Here is an 8,674-nt window from a genome sequence, read left to right as displayed (position 1 = left end):
TAAATCCTAAGCTGTCTCTTTCTATCCAAACATCCTGTAAAATCTCTGTCCCTCTTAGAGGTTAGGACTTGGCGATCATGTTAGTTCGTGGGGCTTTTTGACTGAGTGGAAGAAGGGAACTCCCCAGGGAGAGAAGAAGGGTGATGGCGGGAAGATGGGCTACTCTGGAAGCCATTCTGGTCCATAGAGAATGTGTCAGAAGAGACAGTGTATGGCGCAAGGGCTGAGGTTCAGGGGCCACTTTAAGAGCCAAGATCTGGAACGTGGAGAAGCATGCACGTTTTGGAGGGTCTTTTCTGGAAGGACTGAAAAGGAAAAAATGAGTAAGATGGAGGAGATTGTGCGATCCTGTCACATGGCTGTTCTGTCCTGAGAGGGAGAGTCAGATAACTGGAATAACCTGGCACAGAACGGGTGAGGCAGAAGCTGGTTAGGGTGCCAGCCAGGAAGTGAGCCTGGGCGGCCGCAGTCGGGCTGCCCTCATGCCCGCACCTCTGGGAGTGGTGCCCTTGTTTTAGAAATACCCGCCACTGACCTGGCAAAAACTAGGAGATGTAAGCAATAAGAGTCCCGTAAATTTTTATTGATTGAATTTTTAAATTGATAATTTAAGCTTTCTCGGCACGATACAAAATACATCTTAATGACAGCAGGCTATCTTTTTCGTAGGTGTGAGGACCCGGCTTTAATGTTTTTTCCTCCTCCTAGTTTGCATGTTTTTCCTCTCTTCGTTTCCTAAACTGCTGGCACCAGCAATAATAAATACTGATAAAATCAAAATTGATTTTTACCAGTGGACAGTTTATGCCGAGAGAGATGGCTTATATGTACGTAACAGGAGGGGGAAAAAAATGAAGAACCTCCAGTGATTCGTGGAAACCTAAACGCTTTCAAACAAATCCCAGGAAGAGAACTGCTATTGAAAGATAGCAGTGCTGGACTTGGAGCTGTGTTGAGGCAGATATAACTGAATGCCGTGATCATGCCGAGCTTAAATAGCCTTTCAAATTAATTTGAAAACAAGCTGTGTGTGTGTATGTGTGTGTGTGTGTGTGTGTGTGTGTGTGATATGTACCAGTGTGTGTCATATGTACCATATATAAGTAGCTTCACGTTTTTCAAATGGTGCCTGTATTTTTTGCACACAAATCTTTCTATTTGCAAACTTAGAATCCATGCCAAGATACAATGCCATTTGTCGTTTTCAGTTCCTTCTCTAAAGAATTGGCCCGTTTGCAAGTTTTTGGTTCTGGTTTGTTTGTGAAATTCTTGGTTTAGAAAAAAAGAAGAGATGGGACTCAGGCTGCATCGTCACCTTGAACACTCGAATAACATAAAGTTGGAGACCTCTCGGGTTAAGAGGCCACTGCTTCCCCTGCTGGCAACGGCAGTTGACGGAAGGGCGTGTGTTGGGGTTTTGGGTCCCAGAGCAGCCTCCCCGACCCTTCCCTGTTGAGCCCACCTAGCTAGAGGAGGAGGAGAAAGAACCAAGTAAAACTGGGGAATGAATCGAAAGTTCTCTCTGAAGGGTCCCATTTCAAGTAAGCCTGGGCCATGTTTGCTGTGGCTGAAAGTGGGCGCTTTCAAAGCTCAGCAGAAATGGAGTTGGATTTGGAAAGTCCCCTGACGAGTAGATGGGTCACTCTGGTTCATGGCCTGCCCATCTGATCAGGCCCTCGGGGACCCCATGTGAAGCGGGGTCCCGCAGGTTTGCGGGCCAGGTTGCATTTGGCGGGGCCTTTTTTAAAAAAACCTTCCTCAGACCGAGCTGCTCTGATAGGAGCCTTTTAGAGAAAGTGGCAGTTGCCGCTGTCCCCTGTGCATTCTCTCATGAACTTAATCTTCACGACTGCGGCTGAGGAAAGGGGGCTGTCTTGTGCACATGAGGCAATGAAGCCTCCAGGAGGTTAAATTGGGCAACTTTTTAGAACCTCATTTGGAATGAAACCTGTCCCTGCGAAGGCTGCCGCCCGGGCCAGAGTCATGAACTGTGCCCCTGTTTCAGCTGCAAAAACCGCCCAAAGGTGACGGTGAACTACTAATCTGAGTCGCTCTGATCAGTGTACCTTTGTTCGCTGCCTGCTTACCTTATGCTGTTATTTTAAAGATGACGTGGCTAGAATCAGGATGCTCATTCAGATGCTTTTTCCTTTTGAAACAATACACTTCAGACAGGGAAGAAACATGCGTGTTCGCTTTTCCCGTTGCCGGTAGAGCTCTGCCTGCTGCACCTGGGGAGTGAATTCAGGGGCTTTAGGTAGCAGATTACCGGTCTGTCTCAGCAAGGTGGGGATGAGAAAGCTCGCTTTGGAGGCCTCACGGAACTTGTAAATGAAATGTGAGCCAAGGGCGCTTCATTAGAACGGATTTCACAGCAGTGGCCTGCCGAGGTTTAAAAACAGGCGGACTGGCCTCAGACCTCTCCCCCCAATTAGGTTGCATTTCTCCGGGAAATGATTGAAGGGAGGAAGTAATCGCAGACCCTGGAGCATCCACCGGGCAGACTTGGGAGGCTGTGAAAATGGATCTCCAGCGCGATTCACAACCCCTCTCACTCCATCCAAATCCCATCAGCCGCTCACAGCACACGAGGCTCAGTGCCAAGAATGTCGCTGGGGTGCGCGAGGCCACCTACCCCCGTCCGTGTCCAGGAACCCAGACCTGCCTCCGAGGCGTGTGCTTAGCTCGACACCACTAGCAAATAAGGCTTGGTTTTCATTTGTTTTCATTACAGAGGGATTGTGAAAAACTTAGAAGACATGAACGCGCAGGAATAGTTGTGTATCATAATTAAAAGTGAAACTGGGAGGTGGGTGAGAGGTTGTCCCGATTAATATAATTACTTCAGATTTTGTTCTTAACAGAGTTAATTCATTAGGAAACGTCGGCATCAGATCTGTAGTAGAGGAAGAAAAAGCGAGCAACAAAAACACAGCTATTATCTAACTTGCCATAAATATTTGCAATTATGATACCTTGGAACGCTGCCACAATATGGATTGCTTTGATTAAAAGATGTCAGTTGAATAAAACAGTGCCGTGGGATAATAGTTTTCTGCTGCTAGATAAATGCTAATGTTTGTTTTTAAACCAGGACACATTGATCCTCTGACAATGCCCTATCACGATTACTTTATTATGCCACAGGCTTGATGTATATTTAATCATTTGGCTAATGGATGTGGCTGCCGTCCTCGTGCTGGCTCCCTGTCCTCTGTACCCCCACTAGCATTCTGATCAGGGGCCAGAGGCCGGCCCGGCTCAGAGCTTGGTTTTGCTGGAACGCCAGGCCGGCTCTGGCTGAAACAAAACAGGTCACTTTTTGTTGCTTTTCTTTTCAGTACATACCAACGAGGGGAGACAAATCAGATACCGTAACACCATTTCATTAAGGCTTTGTGCTAACAAGTCCGCCCCGCTTTCTGTGATTGAAACAGATGATAAATCATGCTTATTTCTCACGTTGACTTGAGGGTTTTTCCATGTAATACCAAGAGCTCTGGTCCTTTTCGTGAACTGTTTGCCTACGTTCCCGTCTTTTGGATGTTAGAAGTAAACTAAACTGTTATCCTTCTAAGGCAGCATTCAGTTAAAAATACTTTTCTTCCACTGACTCTTACTTGCATTCGAAGGTCGGAATTTATTGCCTGTGATTTTGAGACCACGTGTACAGCACGGCTTCTTGCTTTTCATTCACTCATTTAGCCAACATTTACCAGTTCACTCTTTCTGCGTTAGATACTGTATGAGATGCTGAGAAATGAATCCACGGGAGTGATTGTGTTTCTGTGGTTTTCATTCGTAAGCAGTAAGGTGATTCAAGCTTATGCGTAGAGAGGAAAATGCAAAATACATTTGGCTCTCATATCTGTTGCTAGCGTTTCCTTGTTAAAGACAATTTATAAACTGCTGCCATTTGGTACTTCCTGTAAGAAACTCAAAATGATCTATTTAAATGTTCCCTTTACCGCCTCCTCTCTCCTCTTGGAGTAAAGAAGTAGTTTTAGTAACGAATGCTGTTCCTGCTTTACATCTATCTATCTTTCTGTCTTGAAGAAGATCGCTGCAGTGTGTTTTTATTCTTACTTCGATGTACCTTAACATTTGGGGAATTGAGTATTTTAAGAGATATCTTAGAGCGCTTTAGTTGGCATCATTTTTCTTTGATGTATTTTAAGTTGCATTTCCTGTTTTGACATGGAGTTCATTTAAAAGTTGGTGGAGGAAAGGACTCCTTGCCATCACTGCATTCTGGTTATCGGATATGTAATCAGTTCGTGGTTTTATGGCTGACTCTACATTTCCCAGAGGGAAGGAGATGTTATTTCTGCAGTGTCCAGATCGAAAGCGCCATTCACAGCATGTTCTCACACGTTCCGCGTGGGCTGATGAAACCTGCCCTGCCAAGGCATCAACTTTGGTTCTGGCAGTCTCCATATTTTTTTCAATCAATTCTGTGCTCTGAATGTATTTAAAGGACGCTTCGGTGTAAACTTATTTTGAATGGATGGCTTAAGAGCATTTAGATACGCTTCTTAGGAACATAAAATTGCTTTAAATGAAAAATCATAGACATTTTGTGCCAGAAAACAGACTAAAGGGATGACTCGGTCAGCTTCCTCATTTGACTGATGGGAAACTTCTGCCCAGGGAGCTGCAGCATGGGGGCCAGGCCTGCATTCCTTGCTTTCCTGTTGAGGGAGGAATGCGTCATTGTTTTACAGATTACTCTCTGGTGGCAGTTGCTTCTAAGTCTGCAAGGCGGGATGGCTCCTGTCTCTGGCAGTGGTTGACTGTTTGTTCTCCATCATACGATGTTATCTTATTAAAACATTAATGAAAAAAATGTTAGTTTCTTTTGGCAAAGTGTTACATGCAAGTGGTAAGGCTTCGTACAAAACCAAAGGGTAGACAGCACAAAGTCAGCTTTCTACCAAAACCCCTTCCCTTCTCCAGACAGGCCTGAATTCCCTATTTCTTGTCTGACTCTTTCTACAGATCCTGTATGCACATGTTCTGTGTGTGTTCAGCCCTTGTGATTCCTTACACACAAGCCGCAATACACACTTACCGTCCCTGTTGTGTTTGTTGCATTTTGACTTGGTGATGCATCTTGGAGATCATTTCATGTCCACAGATCTTCTTAATGGCCCTGTAGTTTTCCTCTGTGGGATGTGCCCATAATTTCCTTAACCAGCCCTCTACTGAGCTGCATTTAAGTAGTTTCTAGTCTTGTTGCTACAAACACAGCTGCAGCAAACAGCCCTGTGAGTGAGTGCAGGACAGCTCTTAGGAGAGGAATGGGTGAGTCAAAGGGTGCCTGCATGTAACGTGTCAGAGGACTTTCACGTCACCTCAGGAGAACGCTCCAGCTCGCGGTCCCAGCACTGCCTCCTTCTAGCTCGCCGCCTGGCCTACCTTGCGGATCTTTGCTCACCTGAAAAGTGCACATGCTTTCTTAGTTTTCATCCGTCTTTCTTTGCACGAGGTCGAGCAGCTTCTCATGTGTGTAAAGCCAACTGAACACTTGTGAAGATGGGGAGCAAAGTGAAAATGGAAATGAAGGCTCACCACGCCAAAGGCTGATGACAACAGCAAAAACCGAGATTCTAAGGCCATACACAACGAACGTGAACGTGGGGATCTGTGTTATTTTACTAATAGGAAAATTGCAGCTAAGGGTGCAGAAATGGACTGGCAGGGGGAAATAACCCTTTGTGACCAACCAGTGGAGTTCTGATTCTTGCCGTGTACTAGCAGCTTCACTATTGCACTAGTGTACGCGCGTTGTGTCACGTTCACATTCCCTGGGGTCCATCTGACTAGGGTGACTGACCTTCTGACCATGTCCCAGAGGACACAAATGAGGTGGCAAATTTCAACATCGCAGACCATGGGGAGCTTCTATAAATAAGGCGGCCTGAAAATGGTGGTAATCTTGAAAGGGTTAAACTCTGAGCTGTAAAATGGAGGAGTTTTCTGGACAACAAAAGGAGTCGCTCTGAAAAAGAACCAGACCAATGTGCCATTATCTTTTGTTAGTGCATTAGAAGACAAATCTGCTACCTGAGAATTTGCCAGAGTCCTGTAATGGGAGTGACATGCCCCGTCAGAAACTGAAAACCCTCAGAAATTGCACTTTGAGTCTAGACTTCCTTTTTTTTCTCTTTTTTAAAGAACAACTTTTGTTTGTGTTTTCTTAGCAATGTTTGACTGCCAAAATCATTTCAAAAAAGAAAAGGGAGAGTAAAAATTTGGAGAAACACAAAATTAGTGTTAGGGACTTTTTTGAAAACTGTACCTTTATGCTTCTTCAGAAATGTTAGGAAAATGTGAACAGAAGGCAGGAGGGAGGCTTTCTAAAGTCAGGCCAAGACCCAAAGTTATCATATATTGTGGCCCCCTCGACGGTCGTGTCGCTAGTCCTAAATGTGACTCGGAAACATGGTATCTTCCCATTAGTGAAGATAAAACCTTCAAAGCGAATCCATCCAGTCCTTGTGTGAGGAGGGGCTGGTGGCCTTCAGCTGTGGCCCTGGCACTTGTCGTACTTTGGGCATTTTCTCCAGTGTTACCCTCAGCCTCAGACATTGACAGTGAGCCCAGTTTGTACAGACTCTGAAATGCTGTCTTGCGCCATTAGCTGGCACTACCGTGTTTCCCTGAAAATAAGACCTAGCCAGACAATCAGCTCTAATGCGTCTTTTGGAGCAAAAATTAATATAAGACCCGGTCTTATTTTAATGTAATATACAAGACCAGGTCTTATTTTACTATAAGACTAGGTAGGTCTTATATAATATAATACAATATAAGACCAGGTATAATTATAAGATAAGATAATACAAGACCGGGTCTTATTTTACTATAATACAAGACCCAGTCTTATATAATATTATAAGACCTGGTATTATATAAGACTGGATCTTACATAAATTTTTGCTCCAAAAGACACATCAGAGCTGATGGGCCACACGGTGCCTGTTCTCTGACACGTGCACCCTCCCTTCTCCCTGTGCCACCTCCTCCCGCCCCCGCACCCCCAGTCCTGAAATCTCTCTTACTGATAGTCTGCCCTTTACTGGATTGAAAGCAATTTGAGGAGAAGTTGTTGGTTTTGTTGTTGGATTTGGTTTTATAATTTTTAATTTTACGTTTCACCGAAGCATTTCATGTGCATAATATAAAGAGCCAAACCCAGCTGACCCTTGAACAACATGGGGGTCAGGGGCAGCGACCCCTGTGCACTTGAAAATCGGCACATCATTTAACTCAACAAAAACTTAATGTAAACAATCAATTAGCACATATTTTGTATGTCACATATACTGCATTCTTACAGTAAAGTACGTTAGACAAAAGAAAATAAGAAAAATCGTAAGGAAGAGAAAATACATTTACCGTACGTATTGAAAAAAAGTTGCAAATAAGTGGACCTGCGCAGTTCAAACCCACGTTGTTCAAGAGTCAACTGTAGTTTTATTCACAATGAAAACCAGCCAATCCCCATCACCCTGGTCTTCCATTTTAACACCGTTTCTTCTGGAATCAACCTCTGTTTCTGACTGATGTAGCTATTTCTCTTGATTTTTCACTTCTAGGTAATTCTATGTTGATTTCCTTCTAAGGAAGACAAGGATTTAGCTTTAGTAATCCCCACCCCTACCCAAAACCAGCCCCCCTCCCCTCTCACAGTGGGGTGTCATGATTTTTGGCCATGTCAGTATGCCTTTTGCATGGTCAAGACTACTTAAAATATTGTTCACAGCTCTGCCGTGTGTGTCCTATGATTACATTTCCCTTTTATACATAACCCTTCCCCCATAGGTTTTATACATAACCTAACTCCCAGGCTGGAGTTACTAAATCTCAGTGTTTTGTTTGCTTACTTTCCTATGGATCTATCATAAATTCAGCCCCAGACTCTGACAGAAGTGTAAATCTCTTCAGTACATTCACACATCAGGTAATCTGTGATTTTTATGTTGTTTTTCTGTGAAAGGTCACTCACTCCTGGAGCTCTGCATTCTCTTGCTACTCTCGAGACTGATTGCTCCCTAGACCCTTCCTTCACTATCATCTTGGGAAGTCCCTTTGTTCTCTTCTGGGTTGGATCCCCTGTTTCTGGATCTCTGGTTTCCTCTCCTTTTACTACCTCATTTTGGTGGAACACATCCTTGAGCAGGTTTCTAACAAAGGAGTATGTGGGAGGTAATTGTCCTGAGACTTTTACACGTCTGAAAATGTTCCATTCTGCCCTCCCACTGGATTGATAATTGTACTGGGTATAAAAACCAAGGTTGGAAATCATTCTGAGGATTTCAAAAGCATTGTTCACGGATCACCAGCTTCTAGAGTCGCCCTTAAGTCTAACACCATTTTAAATCCTTATCCTTTTTTTATTTCTAGGGGAAGTTTTTTAATTTTCAGTTTTCTTCTATCATGTTTATAATTTTCAAGAAGCCTTTCTTTCCCAGTTACTATTTGTTTATAGCAACCAGCACTTGCTAGATGTACTAGTTTTCACTGAGGAAATTATAGTTCTTTTGTTGTTCTATAAGTTCTTTTTTGTTGTCATTCTATGACAGGGACTGAAAATGGTTGTGGTCTTTAAAAGGTGGTCATTGTTTTCACTGTGGGTAGTATATAGTTGTTGTTCTGTCACCTGCATTAT

This window comes from Rhinolophus ferrumequinum, chromosome 23, assembly GCF_004115265.2.
Source record: "Rhinolophus ferrumequinum isolate MPI-CBG mRhiFer1 chromosome 23, mRhiFer1_v1.p, whole genome shotgun sequence".
NCBI lineage: Eukaryota > Metazoa > Chordata > Mammalia > Chiroptera > Rhinolophidae > Rhinolophus > Rhinolophus ferrumequinum.
The sequence above is the reverse complement of the archived record's forward strand: the minus strand, read 5'-3'. Positions refer to the sequence as shown.